Raw genomic sequence first — 11,964 nt, forward strand, 5'->3', positions numbered from 1 at the left:
TAGTTCCACTTGACATTTCTGGAATTATCTTGGGAAGTCCATATTTGTATGACAAGAAAGCAATGTTTCATCGATATGATCACAAATATCATTTGATTAAAGATGGGGTGAAGTATATTGTGAGAGCTCATCACAAGAAACTGAACATTTATTTAGTTAATGCAGGGCAAATGAAGAGGCTAGTGAATGCAAGTCAGAACTTAACATTGTTGATGATCAAACAAAGAGATGTTTTGAATCATACTTTTCATAAAGATGCTTATATTTGTAATGAGTTGTTTTAGAATGATAACAAGTTGCCTTTGAAAGAATATGAAAGACATTTGCAGCAGCCAACATTGGTGTTAAGTGATGCTGAAAACAAGGTGTCGGTGCAAGAAGTTGCAAAGGTCAAAGAGAAGAGGAGAAAGAAGCTTGGCAAAGAAGGCATGGGTTTTATAAATGTTCATTTCTGGTTTCCAAAAGGCACATTACAATGGCGAAGAAACTTGGGCAAGAGTCGACTCAAGTACAAGGCAAAAACAACAAAAAATCGCCATAGAGACAAAGTGCAAGGTGAGAAAGATTCCAAGTTTCCTTTGATTGTTGACCAAGGTAGGAACAAGATGTTTTCTGCAAAATTAGATTGTTGTTCTGCAAATTTAGAAATATTGCAGCATGACGGTGTCAAAGACAACAATAGATGGTCGTCGAAATCAAGGAAAATTTTGACTTTTTATGAAAAACTCCAAATGATGAAATTACGAAAATTTCAATGGATAAAGACTAGAAGGATGAGGGAACAGTCCCCTCATCAACATAATCAATGATCAAGATAGATTTTGGGGTCCAAAAGGCTTCTAGTGGGGAGGAATGGTTATGTGCTCAGTATTTCGCTCAAAATTCAAAATTCTCATATTGGCTCGAAAACTATGTGGTTTTGTTCGTCTTGTCAAGACGATCACAACGCAATTTGTTTCGTAAAAAATGGATTCTGGATGAAGGAGAAAAGGCCTTCTATTCATTTTCCTTAACAACTAAAAAAATTGCAGAATGGGACCAAATGATGACATGGCAGTCCAGTGAACAGTCCAGTTAGCAAGGGGAATATTTAGTTTTCGCCCAATGGGGTTAATGCACAATTGAAAGGAGGGCCGCCGCACGTGGTTTTACACTGCAGGTTGATGCCTACGGTAGGGTGGTGGGAGCCAGCCCCCACCCCATGTGACCTTAAACACGTGACCAAGGGCCAGCGCCAGCATTAAGCGCGATTAGTGCTATAATCAAGATTAGCAGTTAATTAATCCGTTGATTAAGTTGGCGGAATTTATGGCCGAGCCACCAAATCCAGAACTGCAACCAAACTTGGCAGACTTCACTGGAGTCTCTCTAGATTTAGCAGAGGTTTTCTCGGAAAAAATGGTTTTGCCATAACTGAGGAAATTCTCAGCCAAATTTCGAAAATGAATAGTCATTTTTGGCTAATTGGTAGGCTAGGAATTCATTGGAGCAGGTTTCAGAGCTAGAAGAGGTCATATACAGGTGTTTTTGGTCACTTGAATACTTTTGAAGCCTGGGGCCACCAGGTGTTAGAGGTCATTCCCAGAGCATCTGGTAACCAAATTGAGTAAAAAAATAGTCGTTTATGATAGATTTGAATGTTTTAAACTCATTGGGAAAATTTCCAAGAGAAATGGATGCATGTAACAACAATTTTAGCACTATTGAAGCTAATACAAAAGCCCACACTATGAAGTTGGACCAAGGAGATGTAGCCAAGGAGGGGTGAACTCCTTCAACAAAAAATTATGTATTGAGCTTTGTTATTTGTGCTTGCTGTGTTTTTATATTCTTCTGTTCAGCCATTTAAATCCATGCTTTTAAGTTCACGCAAAACACTAATTTTCACCAAGTTAGATGAATTGACAATCACATGCTCATGGATAAACTCTTCATGGATAAGAAAACCAAATCAAAGAAAAATTTATATCTGGAAATGATACTAGCACAACATTAACTAGCAATCAATTTCGATCAAACTCTGACCAACATCCCCAACAGTCTATGCCTCCTGTGCACTGTATATCTGAAGCCTACCACCCTGATTCTATGGACAATCTCTCCTATGGTGATCTTCGCCACAAGTCCAACACTCTATAAGCTTCCAACCTGCATCCCTATTCTGTTCCTCAAATCGAAATCCTTGTCCTCTGTTTGATGCATTGAACTTCTTAGATGGCACTACTATCTCTTTACTATCTATACCTTGAGGACTTGCTCACTTCTTGTCCCATTTTCCTTTGTTCTTTACATTACCTTTCTAGTCCACCTTAGTCTTAGATTTGCATTTCGATTGTTCATAGCAATGCTTTAGCTTTCGGATGGCCTCTTCGAATGATCTAGGCTCATTGAACTCAATCCTGTCTTTGAATGCAATCAACAATCCACTAATGAATCTCTGAATCTTGGCCTTCTCCTCCTTGAGGTAAGGCACATACCTCAGTAGCTCCAAGAACCTGCTAGTGTACTCCTCATCTGTCATCGATCCCATCTTTAGCTCATAGAACTCTTTTTCCCTGTCATCAAAGTATCTCTCTGATAGGTACTTCTTCTTGAATAGTCTCTCGAACTCACTCCAATTCAAGTCCTCCTCATGAATACATATGAAATTCTTCACGTCTTCCCACCAAATGTCTACTTTACCTTTGAGACTGAATGTAGCTATTCTGGCTTTCATGTTCTTTGAATAATCATGTAACTTGAAGAACTTCCTCATACCAAGCAACCATGCGTCTACATGTTGTGATTTTTTCATCTCTCCATCAGAGGTAGGTGGCTTCGCTTTCTTAAACTCGTACGACAAATATCCTCTGTCACTCCTGTAAGGATGATAATGATGACGATCATAGTGCCTATCTGAACTAGAACTAGAACTAGAATAGTGCCTGTGTCCATCCCCTCTCCTATCCGGAGTGTCCAATGACCTGCCATCTCCCACTGTGTCATCTCTATCTGACCTATGACCACCACGAGACCTACTACCATATGCCCCATTAGTTTCGTTCTCCTGCTCATGGATGACTCGAAGTGGTCCCTGTTGGTGCAAATCTGGAAAACTCTGAAGTATCACTACATTTACCTCTACTTGTTTCTCCTGTGCCTGTATGATTTTATCATTGTCTACCTTACAACTCCTTATTTCTGCCTTTAAGCTTCTCAATGTGTCTTCCAAATCAGAAGAGTTCCCAACACCATGCTACTCATCTGATCCATAGGGAGACTCTCGGGAACTGTAATCTACCATCTTGCTAGTCATATTTGATATTTCTTTCTACAAGGTATACGTGTCAGCTAAGCCAAATCACAATAAACTAGCGTACCTTAGTATATTTCGTAGAGGATATCTCGTCTGCAAGATCAACAAATCAACGTGATACATGTCTAACATAATCATGACAACATATAGAAACATAACACATAAGCATATAACCATGTGCCCATCATTCTAGCTAGAGTTCAGTCATCAATGCATGACCATATCAACTACACATACCATGACCTCATGCATGACAACAACCACCAAATCATTGTACACTTGACCACATGTGAACATTAACATGCATAAGAAATGCATAATCAACCACACACATAACGACACATTCAACAACAATACCATCAACTTTCCATGGCAACATCACTACAACCATGACTCATACCATACAAACGCAACAAGCATATGGTCTTGCAACACAAGAGACACACATGCAACCGACATGAATGCATGACCAAAACACAACCCATCCAGTCTGAGGGGTGAAAAAAGAGAGAGAGCTCCAAAATTGAATTGACAAAAGTTTGTGAACTAATCCTCAGAAGCCTTTTTATTAATGACGCCTCTATTTTCTTCATTTTCCATTATTTTCCTTCATTTTTCTCCTCACATGCAACTTGTGACCTTTCACCTCCTTTTTCTCCTAATTTCCATTATTTTCATAAATAAATGTGCTAAAATTCCATTTTGCCTTTTCCAAAGCATTAGTCATTGCCTTTGCCAATTTTCTTAGCCATATTAACCGAAATGAACATCCACACTAGGATGTATTGCTCAACATTAAGCTTGGAATAAGTGTCCCATCAATCGTGGTTATTATTTTTCCTTTATTAACTTTTATTACATGGAATTTTCACCAGGGATGTTATAGTTTGGATCCTATGAGGCATGATTTGCTCATTAATGAGCTTTCCTTCAATGTTAGTCTATGAGGCAGGGACATCCAATCCTCCTGGAGCCATACAATCCATCTTCAAGCCAACAGTGCGAAAAGAGTGTGCCGACTTCATACCACATGCACTAGGTAATACACCATGTCGTGGGAATTTATGATGCATCGAGAGGCGAAGGATAATTTATTCATGCAAATCGTCTTCTTGCCATGCATATGGTTGATTTTTCCAACTGTTTTACTCTGCTTCCTTCTCAAGGACTGCCACCTTAGTGGCCATCCACAATTTGCGCATGTCCATTATTATCTCCCCAACCGAAAAGAATTAACGTCGACGTTTGTGCGCTGCAATTGAAATCAATGTTAGTCGGTTTTCAATAGGCACCCCCATTGGGGAAGAAACTATGCTATATATCTAAACATAAAATTTTTGCTTTGGAAATTTAACATTTTCTCTTCCAACTTAGAGTTCCTCTATTGAAGCTCATTGGCCTTCATTTCAACTTGTTTAAACCAACATAGATCCATCTTAAATATGGATCTAACATGAGCTGAGAGGGATCTAATTTCTTCACGTGCAAATTTTTTTATGAGCAAACATTATTTAAATGTTTGCTTTTTTTTTTTTTTTTAGATTTTTAAATTTTTTTATTTTGGTCCACGTGAGAAAAAATTCAACTTTGATGATGGACGAACAGGGTTACACATCATACTGGGCTGTAGAATGAGCCTTCTTCTTCCTCTTCCTCACTTGTTAAGAAAACACTCTATTTCTCATCCATTTAGAACTATTTTCCCAACTCAAAAAACCATAAACAAAAATCCCCAAAACATCCAAAAAAGCTAAAATCATAGTGATCAATCACTGGTACGATTTTATTAAAACACTACATGAAAAAACGTTAATTTGAAACGTGTTTAAATTCACGTGTAATTACACCGAAGGTGTCCCTTTATGGAATTGGCTGGGAAAAACTATTCATCCCAACCAATCTTGGAGCTCTATTTTCGTCTTCCTGTCGAGTGAAAAATTGACACGTGGAAAGGGTTTTACGAACTTGCCAACAATTTTATGTTTAGTTTTTCACATTTATTTGGTGAGCGACTTCCACAATTATTCATCTACATTGCCCATGATTGGCGAGCGGTTTCCACAATTAGTCATCTCCATTGTCCGCTTCATGGACCACCAGTGGCTCGGGCAGTGCGGGCCATGAATTTCATTGTGGGAGTTCCTGTAACTTGAATTCTTTGGAAACCTTGCAATATTTTTCTGTGGTTTCAGGAATGTGCTCCTCAAGTTAGTAGAGATAATGCTCCATATTGTTTTTGGCTCTGATTGTGGCAGCGAAGCCCTCCCTGGGGTTATGCCAGAGTGGGAGTTCTCCATCCAGAACCCTACGATCGTCTTGAAGGAGATGGTTACGTCTTGCGGCACTAGCTTTGATTTTTTAATCCAGTCAAACCCAATGTCATGCCTCGTCATTCCATAATTATAATTCATGGAACAATTCAATAGCCATTGATTCTTCCATTAGTCGAAATTTCTAGATCTAGAGACCAAATAAGGAGTTGTGATTAGTAACTGTAGAGTTGTGTGAAATTGCATACTGGCTTAACTGAAGAGGCCCACGCTTATGGTAGATCTTCCCACTCTCACACGGCCACATGCTCGAAGAATCACAGTAAATTGAGAGGGTTTATCTCATTGATGTAACACAATCTTGACAATGAAAACAATCCTCCCAATGAAAATGATTAGTTCATATTAACGTCAATCATGAATGAGTAAATGAGAGAGATATATCAAATAGATAGATTCAGGGGGTATTATGCCTAACAAAATAGATAAATTAATGAGCAGATTATACACCTACAGTTTCGTACATTATATTAGCAAAGAAGTTGAAGGAGGCAGCAAGCGAGGTCATTTTTTGTCATCGCTGGAACCAATGATGCCAAATACATAATATGCATCGACAACTGCGATAAAGGTTGTGTAAGTGTAGAATATTTTTCCCTCACAGGAGCTGGTAGTGGAGGAAAGGCTATTTCAGATTTGTCGAGCCTGAGAGGCCATTTTTCTTCCTTTGGCTCATTCGATCCTCTAGCAAGATCCCAACCCTACAATCAATTTCATTTCCTACACTTCCAATTTCATTTTTCCAGTTCGTCTTGCATTCACATATTTGCTAGAGAAATTCTCAGCTCCCCCCAGCTTATAGACCACACTGAGGCACTCCTTGACAACAACCAAATCGCTGGTATGTAACATCCCAGTTATTAAATTCCATATTGGGCGAGCATTTATACATTCTCAGATCTTTGATGCCATGGGAGTCTAACCTCAGAAAGGACAGAGACTTTTTAAATATGGGGGTGTTGAAACCATAGAGAGTCGTGGTGGTTTCTTCAGAGATGAAGTTGTAAAGTTCTGGTGCCCTTAACTCTGGCACCACAATGAAGTTGGCCTGATGATACCCAGTTTCTCGGCTTCGAAATCGCTCGGGAATGTTATGCTACTCACCGAATTCTTGTAGGTGTGCGAGATGACATAGATGTCCTTGACACTTGCGTCGTAGAAGGTGGGAGTCCAGTAAGGTAGAGGGTCGGGAAATTTGGCATACAGAGCGAATCCTACGACTTCCATTACAAGACTGTAAGGGCCCTCAGATTCGTCCTTGTCTGAAACGCAGCTCACCATTTTCTTCACCCTCCTAATGTTCCCCACTAAGAGACTGTCGGTCGGGTGATCGAAACTCTACCACACCGTTTTATTATTTTAGTCATAGAGCACCAGGTTGCCGTTGTTCTGGAGTTTGATTCCCACAATGCCCTTGTTGGAAGTGTCTATGGATCAAACCACGCGGTCGTCTGCGTCGGAGAGGAGGAGGTTCTTATCAGTGGCGTAATTGGCATTCTCTCAGACGAGATCGTTCCTCTTAGCAATCCAAACAAACCTCATGGTTTCTGATTTTCCATAGTAGCTCATCTGAATGGCGACGCTGTAGGCATTGGGCGTGGTGTTGAAGAAACAATCTAATATTTGAGCATTGTATTTGACAATCTAATCTCCCAACTCCCCTGAGTTCACAAAAGAGAAGGCTCCATTCACACTATAAACTTTAAAGACCTTGAATTTTAGGCTTTAATATTTAAAGACTTTAAGTTTTAGCATTTAATGATAAAAATTTCAACCTTGATGGTAAATAAAAAAAATACATACTAAAATTTATAATAGGGAAAAATATAAGTGGTAAATAAAAGAATGGACAAATGCAATGTCTAACAAGGACAAATACAATGTCAAACAATTTTTATTATATGTAAATTGTTTGGTAGATTCTCTTTTCATTTTTTTCCCAACAAACCTGTTTTTCTATCTTGCATTTTCAATCTTTATTTATCTATATATATATATATATATATATATATATATATATATATATATATATATATATATATATATATATATCCTTTTCAAAATAATTTTTATTAGTATTATATTTTATTAATTTTTACTTTCTAAATTAAAATTAAGTTTGTTATTTTTTTAAATGTTTTTTAAAAAGAATAATAATAATAATAATAATAATAATAATAATAATTTAATTTTAAGATTATCGTTAAATTAGATATTAAATTGATATATGAGCATTTAAAGTTTATAAAGTTCTATATATTTTAATCCTCTTTGTATTTGAACCTATAACATTTTACCAAAGAAACACACTCTTAAATATTTTTTAAATATACTAAATTTCTCTCATTTATATTTATACTTTGTTAATATGAATTTGAAATTTATAATTTCTCTATTCCACATACAAAACAAATATATGTAAAATAAACAATTCAATAATATGAAAAATTTCCAAACTATAAATGCATATCATATACTTAGTAGATATTCCTTCATATCAAGAGTGATGAGTGTTTACTTATTATTTCAAATTAAAAATGGGGAAAATGTTTACTCACTCACTATTAAATAAAAGTAAAGCATCATAAAAAAATTATTAACAATATTAACATTAAAACGATGAAAAAATTATCACATCAATTAAATAACTCACTTTCATTTAAATTAAATATTTTCATTTAAAAGAATATATTATAATTATTTTATTTTTTAAATATAATTATTTTTTAAGTTATTTATAAAAGTTTCCCATTAATCAAATTCACTTTTAATTAGCATTATTTAAAAAAAATATAGATTTAAATCTTTATATTAATAAAAACTTAATAACCTTATGTTTTACAATTATATCACGTATTTAAATTACTAAGAAATAAGAAGTAAATATGCATCACTGTAATATGATATTGAAAATAAAACACTACACAATATGACATTGAAAATAAAATATAAATAAGCGGGATCATGCAACAAGTCGATTATAGAAATCATAATTTTTTTACAACAAAATAGTTCCTATTTTATTAAAAGATAATGAGTTATCTTCATCGTGGAACTAAGAAAGGTACATGGGTTTTACATAGGTTGATTCCGAGTCGTGTATTCTTGATGCTAGCATATTAATAAATATGATAAGATTTACAATAAATTATATAATTTTAAAGATTTCCTTTAGGTGCTTAGGGGATTTTTAGGTAGAATGATATAAAATGTTTATTTGAAAAATTAAATGGGCTTAATTTTGATTTTTTAAAACCAATTTACAGCTAGATCATAACTTAACCAATTTTTTTATACCACAGAAAATATCTAAATTTTTGGTCATGTTCCTATCGAAATGCTTCGACCATTCTTAAGATAACTCCCACACAAAATTGATTTAACTAATTATGATGAACTCCACCTTAAAGATAACTCCCACACAAAATTTCTTTAACTAATTATGATAAATTCCCACCTTAAATCAACCGAGGATTCTTAAGAGAACTCCTACAAAAAATTGCTTTAACTAATTATGATAAAGTCTCACCTTAAATCGTGTTCAACCTAAGAGGTTATTGGGTATTTTTTGGTTTAGGAATGACCATCCCTGACATAAAGACTTCTTAATTACAGTTAACTTACATGGTCACTAGTTATTCTGGGACCCGCACGTGCAAAGGCAAAAGTACTTCCGGAAATATGAGAAATAAAGAAAACAATCAATTATTTTAATGTCCATGATGCTAAAGATAGCCTATGGGACGTCACTAGTTATTCTGGGACTCGCACTAGCTGTGCAAAGACAAAAGTACTTTCGGAAATATGAGAAAGAAAGAAAACAATCAATTATTTTAACATCCATGAGATTAAAGATAGCATATGTGACAAACCCCTCACTGAATATATTATCCCAAGAGCTAGTTGCCAAAATATCTGCATAACTGTCTGTGTTGTCTTTAAAGGCCTCATATTCTAAAATGAAATGTTTTCTTGTTTCCACTTTCAGGAAGAGCAAAAAATACATACTCTTTCCTCCCAAGGTTCTTTTTTTGAAAGCCTTGTTTCACCACAGAGTTGATGAGAATTAGTCCTTAGCTAAGCAATAAGAATATTGGCCCCTATGTACGCTTTTTGTTGATGATTATTAGTGGGATTAAACTCTTCAATATAGTAATTTTTCTTTCTCCCTAGCTCCTTATCCCAAGTACGCTTGTGGAACTTATCCATAAATTGTGATTTTATGTTGTTTTAAATATATTTTTAATTATAAATAAATTTAATTTAAAAACATGTTCTATTATTTAGTCAAATTGTAATTTTATGTTTTTTAAAATGTTTTTTTTATGTATAAATAAATTCAACTCACTTATAACATTAAAATTATGTAAATTTAATAAATACAATTATTAAAGAAAAAAACAAAAACTAAAATGTAGAAGATTTAAAGAACAACGTTTCGGTTTAGATCTATTTTAACCACAAAATTACCAAGCATATGATCCATTCTCTTGATATGTGAATCTCTTTTAGAGTGCAAAACTTGAAAAAAAAGCATGCACTTCAAGAGATTTAATTCTCTTCAAAATGTATCTATATTGGTTCTATATATGCATATAGCATGTATAACTTTTCATTATTAAAACTGTATTTTTGAATGCATAAATGGAGACAATGTCTCCAAACTTTATTTGGACACTTGGATTGTGTAAACTACACCACATAAATTTGCAATTCCGACAAATCTTTGCTAAACAAAATTTAAATTTAAATTTAAATTTAAAAGTGGAATTAATGGCTCCCAATTAATTTAAATTTTTTAAAAAGAGATAGCTAAAATTCTAAAACAAACCTCCCTTCTTTAGTCTATTACAGAATATCTTGGAATTTGAAGGTCACTTGAGTGAAAGAAACTCTTTATTTAATCACATTATCAACACATACTGACTTAGTCATCTACTTTGTGTAATTACATTTTTTGTGGGCCAGTACCCACCAGGACCTATGGTAATGTTTCTCCTCATTGCCCTGCATGTTATAGCTTGGATATAATATGTACATAAGATTTTGACATAGTGGTATGATTGGGAAAAAATGATTTAGTGAGGAATGGTTGTTCAAGCATCAAACAACATTGGCACAATTGTGACGTTGAACAACATCTATCAAACAACATCGGCACAAGTGTGAGACTCTTGCAAGCCTAAACACGTTTCCTCCCCTCCATCCTCCATCCTTTAAATTGTTATCTTTTTTTTATTGCAACATTTTTGCAATAACATCATAGACATATTCTATTTCTTTAATGTATCTTTACACTTTTAAAAATAATTATTAATTTATGCTATAATTTAAAATAACATCATAGACATATTCTATTTCTTTAATGTATCTTTACACTTTTAAAAATAATTATTAATTTATGCTATAATTTAAAATGGTGTGACTTTGTATAATGTGTAAAACAATCTATAAATATAAATATTATTATGTAGACGAGAAAACTACACTATCACTAAAGCCATATTTTTCGGAGATACCTTTGAAAAAGAAAATCATCAATAAAAATCTGGAGATCACTAGAAGAAATCGAAATGATAAGTTGAATGCTTATGGGATTATTTAAAGATCGCTTTCAACAATGAGAAAAAAGGCAAAATATATATGGTAACTCAATGTCCATCATGACGTTCAGCGTTATTCATACTTTACATCCTCCTCGTCTTTTGAAGGTAAAATTTATTTGGAAATTTTCTATTAAATATATATATTTTTAAATTTTATAAAGGTGGTAAAAGGAATTTAGTTTAAATGGTATAGTTTTGTTCAAGTTTTTGAAAATATGTTGGTTTTTTTTGGTATTTATAGAATGTTGGTTTTATTTAGTGAAATAGTAGATTTTTGCAGTATTCATGAAATATTGGTTTTATTAGTAAATATATAAGTTTTATTAACAAATTTGCCGCATAGATCGTGGAAATCTCGTTAACTTTTCTCAAAAAAAAAAAACTAGTATCAAAAATTCTTGAAATTTGTTTTTGATGATAAAAATAAATTTTGCACAAACAAAAACTTTTGATGCATTAAAAATTTTTGAAACTTAATAACTATAACCAAAATTTCCCAAAATTTACATATTTTTTATTTAAATTTATAAACTCTCTCATTTCAATTTATAATTTAAAATAATTCATCAGTCAAGTCCATCAATATAATAATTGTCGCATGTCAAAAAATAATTAATATAGTATCGTGGTTAATATTTACCATTACTCTGAAAATTAAAATTAAACTGTATCACGGTATAAAAAAAAAATAAAAATAAACAAATAAATTTAAATTAAACTGATAGTCTTTAAA

Source organism: Pinus tabuliformis, chromosome 1_1, assembly GCF_031772625.1.
Source record: "Pinus tabuliformis cultivar Carrire ecotype Pingquan chromosome 1_1, CPIR1, whole genome shotgun sequence".
NCBI lineage: Eukaryota > Viridiplantae > Streptophyta > Pinopsida > Pinales > Pinaceae > Pinus > Pinus tabuliformis.